Below are 10,750 nucleotides of genomic sequence, written 5' to 3'. Positions count from 1 at the left end.
CGTGATGGCACACACCTGTAATCCCCGCTACTCGGGAGGCTGAGGCAGGAGAATCGCTTAAATCCTGGAGGTGGAGGTTGCAGTTCTCACCATTGCACTCCAGCCTGGGCAATAAGAGCACAAATCTGTCTTTAAAAAAAAAAAAAAAAGCCCATGGAAATGCTGTTTATCATGATGAAAATCGGAAATGTCCCCAATAACAGGGGATTGCCCAACTAAAATTTAGAAGTCTGCAAATGTTAAAAGCCACACACTCAAAGGACACTTAAGAATTCATGAAAATATACATGATTAATGTTAACTGAGAAAATTGGGAAGAAAAAATCACATGGCAGCTGGGTGCGGTGGCGCGTGCCTGTAGTCCCAGCCATTCAGAGGCTGAGGTAGGAGGATTGCTCGAGCTCAGGAGTTGGAGACCAACTGGGGCAATACAATAAGACCCTGTCTTTAAAATCAGTCAATCACATGGCTTATCTGACAGTTCCTCAAAAGCTTAATCATATAATTACCATATAGCCCATTAATTCCATTCCTAGGTACTTACAAGAAATGAAAACATATGTCCCTGCAAGAACTTGTGCAACATTATTTATAATATTCTAAGAGTAAAAATGCCCACCAGTGGATAAATACAATGTGGTATATCCATACAATGGAATATTATTTGGCAATAAAAAGGAATTGGAGGTGATAAAAATGTTCTAAAAATGTATTGTGGTGATGGCTACATAACTGCCTATTCTAAAGGCAATTGAATTATATATACTTTAAAGGAATGAACAGTATGGCATGTGAATGACATCTCAATAAAACTGTTTCGAAAAGAAGGAAAAGTACTGAAGCATGCTAAAAATGGATGAAACTGGGAAACATGATGCTAAATGAAAGAAGCCAGTCACAAGCCCACATGTTGCATGATTGCATTTATATGAAACATCCGGAGTACGCAAATCTATAGAGACAGACAGTAGATGATAAGTTGCCTAGACGTAGAGAAATAGAGGGATTGGAGGTTGACAGCTAAAGGATATGAATTTCTTTGCAGGGGGGTGATAAAAATGTTCTAAAATTGATTGTAGTGATGTGCAACTCTATGAATATGATAAAAACCACTCAATTTTACATTTTAAATGGGTTATTTGTGTGGTATGTGAATTACATCTCAAGAAAGCTGTCGCAAAAAATATCATACTGGTTAAGCCTAGTGGCATTAAAAAAGTATAAATATGATGCAGCTACTCTGGAGGCTGAGGCACAAGAACCACTTGAACCTGGGAGGTGGAGGTTGCAGTGAGCCGAAATTGTGTCACTGCACTTGAGCCTGGGTGACAGAGTGAGACTCTGTCTCCAAAAAAAATAAATAAATAAATGCAAGTATGAATATATACACACAAGAAAAAAAGACCAAAAAAGCCCAACTGAAATATTAATAATGTTTATCTGTAGGCTGCGGGTTTTTGGATGATTTTATGTTCTTTTTGTTTTTAGATTTTCCATACTTTTTTTTTTTTGAGGCAGAGTCTCCTTCTGTCGCCCAGGCTGGAGTGCAGTGGCACGATCTCGGCTCACTGCAAGCTCTGCCTCCCGGGTTCATGCCATTCTCCTGCCTCAGCCTCCCGGAGTAGCTGGGACTACAGGCACTCACCACCACGCCTGGCTAATTTTTTGTATTTTTAGTAGAGATGGGGTTTCACCGTGTTAGCCAGGATGGTCTTGATCTCCTGACCTTGTGATCTACCTGCCTCAGCCTCCCAAAGTGCTGGGATTACAGGCGTGAGCAACCGTGCCCGGCGATTCTCCACACTTTCTACTGGGAACATGTGTTACTTTTATAATCAGAAAAACAAATACGGCAGTCATGTGGCATATCATAATGTTTTGGTCAACAACAAACAGCATATACAACAGTGGTCCCCTAAGATTCTAATACCATATTTTTTTTTTTTTTTTTGAGACAGAGTCTCGCTCTGTCACCCAGGCTGGAGTGCAATGGCCAGATCTCAGCTCACTGCAAGCTCCGCCTCCCGGGTTCCCACCATTCTCCTGCCTCAGCCTCCCGAGTAGCTGGGACTACAGGCGCCTGCCACCTCGCCCGGCTAGTTTTCTGTATTTTTTAGTGGAGAGGGGTTTCGCCGTGTTAGCCAGGATGGTCTCGATCTTCTGACCTCGTGATCCGCCTGTCTCGGCCTCCCAAAGTGCTGGGATTACAGGCTTGAGCCACCGCGCCCGGCCCTAATACCATATTTTTTCCATAGCTTTTCTGTGTTTAGATACACAAATCCTTACTGTACAGGTCTGTAGCCGAGGAGCAATATGCTGTACCATATGGCCTAGGTGTGCAGTAGGCTCCACTATCTAGGCTGGTCTAAGCACACTCTATGATGTTCTCCCATCAACAAAATCGCCTGATGATGCATTTCTGAGAATGTATCCTAGTCACTGCGCAATGCATACCTCTACTGAAGAGCACCGTGTGATGCAGGCTACAGCTGAGTTCTGTGCACGATGTGGTTGGAGCCCTGAAGAAGGGGAGGGCTGTGGACTGAATGGTGTCCCCCTCAATATTAGACACTGAAGCTCTAGTCCCTAATGTGACTGTATTTGGGGCAAGGGCCTATAAGGAGATGATGAAGATTAAGTGAGGGCATAAGGGTGGGCCTTGATCCAACAGGATTAGTGTCTGTATAAGAGACCAGAGAGCTTGGGTGCTACCTTCCCCCACCCCGTGGGAGGACATGGTGAGAAGGTGGCTGCGTGCAAGCCGGGAAGAGAGGCCTCTGGGACTTCTAGCCTCCAGAGCTGTGAGAAAATAAATGTCCGTTGTTTAAGCTGCTCTGTCGATGGTATTTTTTTATGGCACCTGGAGCTAATACAGAATGATTCACCCTCCTGGGGAGAAGGGGCAGTGGGGGCAGCGGCCTCCTCTGGTTTCCGTGGCCCTCTGCAGAACTCCCTCCCTGCCTCTCCTCCTTGTGCCAAAGCACCCTTCTAAGGGCAGACCTGATCGCACTGTTCAGAGGTCACCAAAGCCCACCGAAAAGGCCCAACTCCGGACCTCATGTGTCTCATCCCACTGGAGGAGCTTCCTCTCTCTTCTCTGCTGTCTTCTCAGGAGGGAAAGTTAAGGGTCTGCTTGACAACCCTCTGGGGAGAGGCCAGAATGGGGTGCTGCATTCCAGTGATGAGCTAGGGGTAAGCCTGCATGTCTCCTCCTGTGCTTTCCCAGAAGTCAATATACAGTGGATATGCAAGAAAGTAAAGACTATCTTTACGAATGAATGGCCGGGCGCGGTGGCTCACGCCTGTAATCCCAGCACTTTGGGAGGCCGAGGCAGGTGGATCACCTGAGGTCGGGAGTTCAAGACCAGCCTGACCAACATGGAGAAACCCCGTCTCTACTAAAAATACAAAATTAGCCAGGGTGGTGGCGGGCGCCTGTAATCCCAGCTACTCGGGAGGCTGAGGCAGGAGAATCGCTTGAAACTGGGAGGCGGAGGTTGTGGTGAGCTGAGATCGCGCCATTGCACTCCAGCCTGGGCAAAAAGAGCGAAACTCTGTCTCAAAAAAAAAAAAAAAAAAGAATGAATGAATCAGGCTGGGCATGGTGACTCATGCCTGTAATCCCAGCACTTTGGGAGGCTGAGGTGGGCAGATCACTTGAGGTCAGGAGTTTAAGACCAGTCTGGCCAACATGGTGAAACCCCGTCTCTACTAAAAATACAAAAATTAGCTGAGTATGGTGGTGGGTGCCTATAATCCTAACCACTCGGGAGGCTGAGGCAGGAGAATTGCTTGAACACAGAAGGCGGAGGTTGCAGTGAGCTGAGCTCACGCCACTGCACTCCAGTCTGGGTGACAGAGCAAGACTCGGTCTCAAAAAAAAAAAAAAAAAAAGGAAGAATCAGACTTAGCGCACTGGCACATGCTTGTAATCCCAGAAATTTGGGAGGCTGAGATGGGAGTATCACTTGAAGCCAGGAGTTCCAGACCAGCCTAGGCAGCATGGTAAGACCCCCGTTTCTACAAAAAACATTTAAAAAAATTAGCTGGGCATGGTGGCATGTGCCTGTCGTTCCAGCTACCTGGGATGCTGAGGTGGGAGGATCACTCGAACCTGGGAGTTTGAAGCTGCAGTGAGCCATGATTGTACCACTGCACTCCAGCCTAGTTGAGAGAGTGAGAACCTATCTCGGAAAAAAAAAAAAAAATTGGAAGGATCAAACTGGGCGTGGTGATGCATGCTTGCCTGTAAGCCCAGCCTATAAGGGACCCTGAGGCAGGAGGATCATTTGAGCCTGGGAATTTGAGCCCAGTCTGGCCAACACAGTGAGATCCTGTCCAAAAAAGAAAAAAAGGAAGAATCAAATAGTTGTTCCAAAGTCCTTCAAAATGAGTATTGAGTCACAACTTGGCACCTTCCTGAGCAGGGATATGTCCCCTCTTTCTTCTTTAGTGAGGTATGCAGAATTTAACAGGCCCAGAGACCGTGAATATGGGACTTCAGGCAGGGCGTGGTGGCTCACACCTGTAATCCCAGACTCAGGAGGCCAAGGTGAGGCCAAGGTGGGAGCATCACTTTAGTCCAGGAGTTTTGAGACCAGCCTGGACAACATCAGGAGATCCTTTTCTCTTCAAAAACTTTAAAAAAAAAAAAAAAAAAAGCTGGGTATGGTGGCACACACCTGTGGTCCCGAGTCAGAAGGTTGAGGCTGCAGTGAGCTATGACCATACCAGTGCATTCCAGCCTGGGTACACAGCGAGACCCTGTCTCAAAATAATAATAATAATATGCTGGGTGCAGTGGCTCATTCCTGTAATCCAACTCTTTGGGAGGCTGAAGTGGGCGAATCACTTGAGGTCAGGAGTTCGAGACTAGCCTGGCCAACACGGTAAAACCCTGTCTTTTCTAAAAATACAAAAATTAGTCAGGTATGATGGTGCATGCCTGTCATCCCAGCTACTTGGGAGGCTGAGGCAGGAGAATCGCTTAAGCCCAGGAGGTGGAGGTTGCAGTGAACCAAAATTATGCCACTGCACTCCAGCCTGGACGACAGAGCAAGACTCTGTCTCAAAACAAACAAACAAACGAAAACCCAAAAAAACCCAAACCAAAACAAAAAACAAAATAATAATGTAACAATGAAAAGAAAAAGAAACGAATATGGGACTTCAGTAACATATTTCGCATCCATGCCCAAGGGGCAATTGTTTAAAGGCATTTTGTTCCTGACTAGCTTAACACATTATCTTCCTGTTTCTGGAATTTATGATACAAAGAATAATGTATAGACAACCAATAGCTTATGTTGTTTTAATATAAATTCTTGTGGCCAGGGAAGCTGAAGTGATAGAATTGTTTGAGGCCAGGAGTTGAAGACCAGCCTCAGCGAGACCCATCTCAATTTTTTTAAAAAGAGCAATTCTTGGCCGGGCGCGGTGGCTCAAGCCTGTAATCCTAGCACTTTGGGAGGCCGAGACGGGTGGATCACGAGGTCAGGAGATCGAGACCATCCTGGCTAACCCGGTGAAACCCCGTCTCTACTAAAAAAAATACAAAAAACTAGCCGGGCGAGGTGGCGGGCGCCTGTAGTCCCAGCTACTCGGGAGGCTGAGGCAGGAGAATGGCGTAAACCCGGGGGGCGGAGCTTGCAGTGAGCTGAGATCCGGCCACTGCACTCCAGCCTGGGCGACAGAGCGAGACTCCGTCTCAAAAAAAAAAAAAAAAAAAAACAAAACAAAACAAAAAAAAAAAGAGCAATTCTTGGTAAACCACTTAGGAACTGCCTCTTCTTTTCTCATAAAAACAGCATCTGTGGCCAGGTGCAGTGGTTCACACCTGCAATCCTGGCACTCTGGGAGGCTGAAGCAGGCAGGTCACGTGAGCCCAGGGGTTTGAGACCAACCCTGACAACATGGCGAAGCCCTGTATCTACCAAAGATACAAAAAATTAACTGGGCATGGTGGCACATGCCTGTAGTCCCAGCTATATGGGATGCTGAGGTGGGAGGATCACCTGAGCCTGAGGAGGTTCAAGGCTGCAGTGAGCTGTGATCTCATCACTGCACTCCAGCCTGGGCAACGGATCGAGACCCTGTCTCAAAAAATAATAAAATGGGCTGGGCATGGTGGCTCACGCCTGTAATCCCAACACTTTGGGAGGTCGAGGAAGGTGGATCACGAGGTCAGGAGCTCGAGACCAGCCTGACCAACATGGTGAAACCCAGTCTCGACTGAAAATATAAAAATTAGCCAGGTGTGGTGGCACATGCCTTTTCCAGCTACTCAGGAGCTTGAGACAGGAGAGTCGCTTGAACCCGGGAGGCAGAGGTTGCAGTCAGCTGAGATCCTGCCACTGAGCAAGACTCTGTCTCAAAACATAAATAAATAAATAAATAAAATAAAACAAAATAACATAAAAACTAACATAAACCAGCATTTTGTAACTGCTGCTAATTAACAGTGTATATTTAAAACAACTCAAATCTACGCTCCAGGGCCGAAGGTCTTAAATGTAGCAATAATAAACTTTTTTTTTTTTAAAGAGCTCTGTCACTCAGGCTGGAATGCAGTGGCACAATCACAGCTCACTGCAGCTTTGAACTCCTGGGCCCCAGCAATCCTCCCACCTTGGCTTTCCAAAGTGCTGGGATTACAGGTGTCAGTCACCTCACTCAGACTTCTCCCTTCTATTTACCTTCTCCCTTCTATTTTAGTTTGTAATTCTACCCTTTTAAGAGCTAGTAGAGACGGGGTTTCCCTATGTTGACCTCTCGATCTTCTGACTTTGTATTCCTCCCGCCTCGGCCTCCTATGGTGCTGGGATTATAGGCGTGAGCCACCAGGCCCGGCCCCACACAGAGACATTTTCTACCAGACACTGCCACTGTTGACCTACAACATGTAGCTCATGTACTTTGAACAGCATGTACTTTGTAGAAGTGAACAGTCCTAGAACGTGTCCACCTTGGTGTACAGCAGGCCTTAAAGCCTCACAGCACATGTGGTCTCTTTGTAGATGAAGTGTACACAGGGACCTACAGGCAGCTGTTTCAGCCGGAGCAGCTGATCACCGAGAAGGAAGATGCAGCCAGTAATTACTCCAGAGGCCATTACACCATCGGCAAGGAGACCTGGTCCTGGACCGGATCCGCAAACTGGTAAGAAGAGAAGACTTCATGTGGACATTGTCCTGCACGGGAGAACAGGCCTTGGATGGTGAAGGGAAGGTCATTTTCACAACACTTAGAGCAGCATCTCGAGTCCGACTGAGTCTGCAGCGTCTTACTATGAAGTGTGCGTAGTGATTTGTGCATAGATCTGTGTTGTCTGCTTTTCTTTGCTTCAAAGTGTGAGGTGCGTTCGTTATGGATGGTCTGAATCCATATCAACGCTCAGAGGCAAAGAGAAGTGGCCCTGGCTTGGTGGAGGTTGGTGGTGTGGCTCCCACGGGCATTGGCTCATGTTGTCTGGTTTCTCTCAGGCGGATCTGTGCACGGGACTGCGGGGCTTCCTCATCTTCCACAGCTTTGGGGGTGGCACTGGCTCTGGGTTCGTGTCTCTGCTCATGGAGTGGCTCTGGGTGGACTACGGGAAGAAGTCCAAGCTAGAGTTTGCCATTTCCCCAGCCCCCCAGGACTCCACAGCCGTGGTGGAGCCCTACAACTCCATCCTGACCACCTACATGACCTTGGAACATTCTGACTGTGCCTTCATGGTCGACGGCAAAGCCACCTATGATATGTCGGTGCAACCTGGACATCAAGTGTCCCACATACACCAACCTCAGTCATCTGATTGGGCAGATTGTGTCCTCCATCACGGCCTCCCTGTGATTCGGTGGGGCCCTGAATGTGGATCTGACAGAATTCCAAATCAACCTGGTGCCGTACCCCCATATCCACCTCCCCCTGGCCACCTACGCCCCGGTCATCTCAGCCAAGAAGGCCTACCACGAGCAGCTGTCCGTGGCCGAGATCGCCAAAGCCTGCTTCGAGCCAGCCAATCAGATGGTCGCTGTGACCCTCGCCACGGCAAGTACATGGCCTGCTGCATGTTGTACAGGGGGGATGTGGTCTCCAAAGATGTCAGTGCGGCTGTCGCCACCATTGAGAGCAAGCGCACCAACCAGTTTGTGGGTTGGTGTCCGACTGGATGTAAGGTAGGACTGGGTGAGGTGGAGTCCTTGTGCCGTCAGGAAGCAGCAGACCTGCAGAATAATGCTGCCTGTGAAGGCCCGCATCCTCTGCTTGTCTGGAACTGTCACCTGCCCCTGTTCCATGGGCTAGGCTCGTGGGCATCAATGAGTGAACCAGAGTGATAATTAATTCAGTGATGTCTTTTGAACTTCCTTTGTGAGTCATCACACTATATATCTGTGGTGAACTTTTTGTGTTTTTTTAAGAATAAGGTATTTTTTGGAGGATTTTGGTGCCCCTTGCTTGGATAGCAGAATTTGTGTGGAAAAGACACGTTGAACTTAGTAGAAATGTTATGGGCATTTTGGGGAATCATGTGGATGGTGTATGTATTTTAACTTGGGCATCATTGTAAACTGCTCTCACTAAGTCCTACTTCATGTAAATACGTCCACGTTGCACTGACATACGTCATAGGTGGCTTTGTTGTTGACCGTGAAGGCACAGTCAGAATGTTTGTCTGTAGAAATTACATCCAATGTAAATGTCCTTTGGAGTGTTTGATTTAAAGAGAGGCTATCAAGAATCTTTTTTTTTTTTTTTTGAGACGGAGTCTTGCTCTGTCGCCCAGGCTAGAGTGCAGTGGCCGGATCTCAGCTCACTGTAAGCTCTGCCTCCCGGGTTTTTTCACACCATTCTCTTGCCTCAGCCTCCCCAGTAGCTGGGACTACAGGCGTCCACCACCTCACCTGGCTAGTTTTTTTTTTGTACTTTTTAGTAGAGACGGGGTTTCACTGTGTTAGCCAGGATGGTCTTGATCTCCTGACCTCGTGATTCGCCCGTCTTGGCCTACCAAAGTGCTGACATTACAGGCGTGAGCCACTGCGCCAGGCCAAGAATCTTTTTGTGATAAAAACAGCACCATTTTTATTTCTCTTTTGGGAAGCCTAGTAGTTTTGGCCTGTGTTTGCCTCAGACAGAAAATCTGTCCCCACCTTCCACTGACACATGGAAGAAAGCTTGTGGTCCCCTTTCAGCTTTTCCAGGAGTTGGTGACTAAATCCTGTCGCTTCTTCCTCTGTCGGACCTGCGCGTCCTCTGCTTTGCTTTCCCTGCCTCCTCTGGCTCAGACACCCACTGCCTCTGGGGAGACCACTGCAGTCAGCTCTGACTGGGAATTCCTACTCTGGGCTTCCCTTCCTCTCCTTCAGGGTTTAGCGTGGCTGCTGGACTAGCCACCTAATTTTGTAAGTAAGGTTTTGTCTGAACACAGTCACCACACCCCTTCATTGCAGATCGATTTTGCTGTCCAGCCTCAGAGTGGGGTAGGTGTGACAGAGCCCATGTGCCTGTAAGGCCTAGAATTTGTATGATCTTGTCATTTATAGAACGGGTTTGTTGATCCCTGCTCTAGTTGACCCCATGCACTACTCAGGACGTGTCATTCCCAAGTTCTGAAACTTGGCATGCTTCCCTTTTGGTTCTCACCTTGGAATGTCACTTCCTACTCAAGCAAGCACACGGACTACTCTTGCTGCTGCGGTAACTTCATTCAAGTGATCTTTGACCTGTCACCTTTGCATATTTCACAGCGGCTTGTTTGGTGGGACAGCATGGGGTATGACCTTCCCCGTGGTATCACAGTTGTGTACTCAGAATCTATCTGGGTGGAAAAAGTTTAGCTATGGAATTTCATTCCTATCTTGTAAAACCCTCTGGAGTAAATAATCTATAAAGAGGACAGGCAGGGTACATTTTCAGAGGGAAGACAGTCTTCACCTGGGCACCTATCACATGTCACAGTTGCTAGGACACGGCCCTTCGGGCAGCTTGGGACCCTGCCAGGGTGGCCACCTCAAGGCTCCTTTCTCTTTATTCCTTGTCTGGAACTGTCACCCTGCCTGGCATAGAGAAGGGCTTAGTGAGGTTTGTGGGGTGAACTGAGCATTCTCCTGGTCACCTACAGGGTGTCTTCTGTGTGAGGAAGAGTAGCCACCATTTCTAGGTTTGTTACAAGCTTCATGGACTGCTTTCTTCCCCTTCTCTGGCAGGTGGGCATTAACTACCAGCCCCTGACGGTGGTCCCTGGGGGAAACCCGGCCAAGTTGCAATGGGCCATGTGCATGCTAAGCAACATCACAGCCATCACCAAGGCCTGGGCCTGCCTGGAACATAAGTTTGGTCTCATGTATGCCAGACAGGCCTTTGTGCACTGGTACATGGGGGAAGGCATGGCGGAGGGGGAGTCCTCTGAGGCTTGCAAGGACCTGGCAGCTCTGGGGGATTATGAAGAGGTGGGCGTGGATTCTGTGGAAGCGGAGGCTGAAGAAGGCGAAGAATAGCGAGAGGAGGGTGCGGTGGACTCTCTCCTGCCACCCCCACCATGGCTGCTTTCAAGCTGTTTGCAATTCAAGTTTCTCTACAAAACCAAGACCTCTGTGTGTCGTGCTGCTTGGCTCTGCCTACAGGAGCAGGTGGGACCCCAGAGCCTGCGTGGACAGTCGGTGGGGTCCCAGCCTGCCCTGCTGGCATGGGGTTGGGGTGCAGCAGGAGTGTATGTCCTTAAGGAGCTGCCATGGAAGTATTTGACCCAGGGGAAACAGTGTTTCTCCAC

The 10,750-nt window shown here is 48.3% G+C and overlaps 1 pseudogene; it reads left to right on the top strand.

The window, feature by feature from the left end:
* Positions 1–2,446: 2,446 nt before the first annotated feature.
* On the top strand, positions 2,447–10,478 carry LOC112632420 (annotated as a pseudogene).
* Positions 10,479–10,750: the final 272 nt, after the last annotated feature.

The sequence above is a fragment of the Theropithecus gelada genome, chromosome 10, assembly GCF_003255815.1.
Source record: "Theropithecus gelada isolate Dixy chromosome 10, Tgel_1.0, whole genome shotgun sequence".
NCBI classification, from domain to species: Eukaryota; Metazoa; Chordata; class Mammalia; order Primates; family Cercopithecidae; genus Theropithecus; species Theropithecus gelada.
The sequence above is the reverse complement of the archived record's forward strand: the minus strand, read 5'-3'. Positions and strand labels throughout refer to the sequence as shown.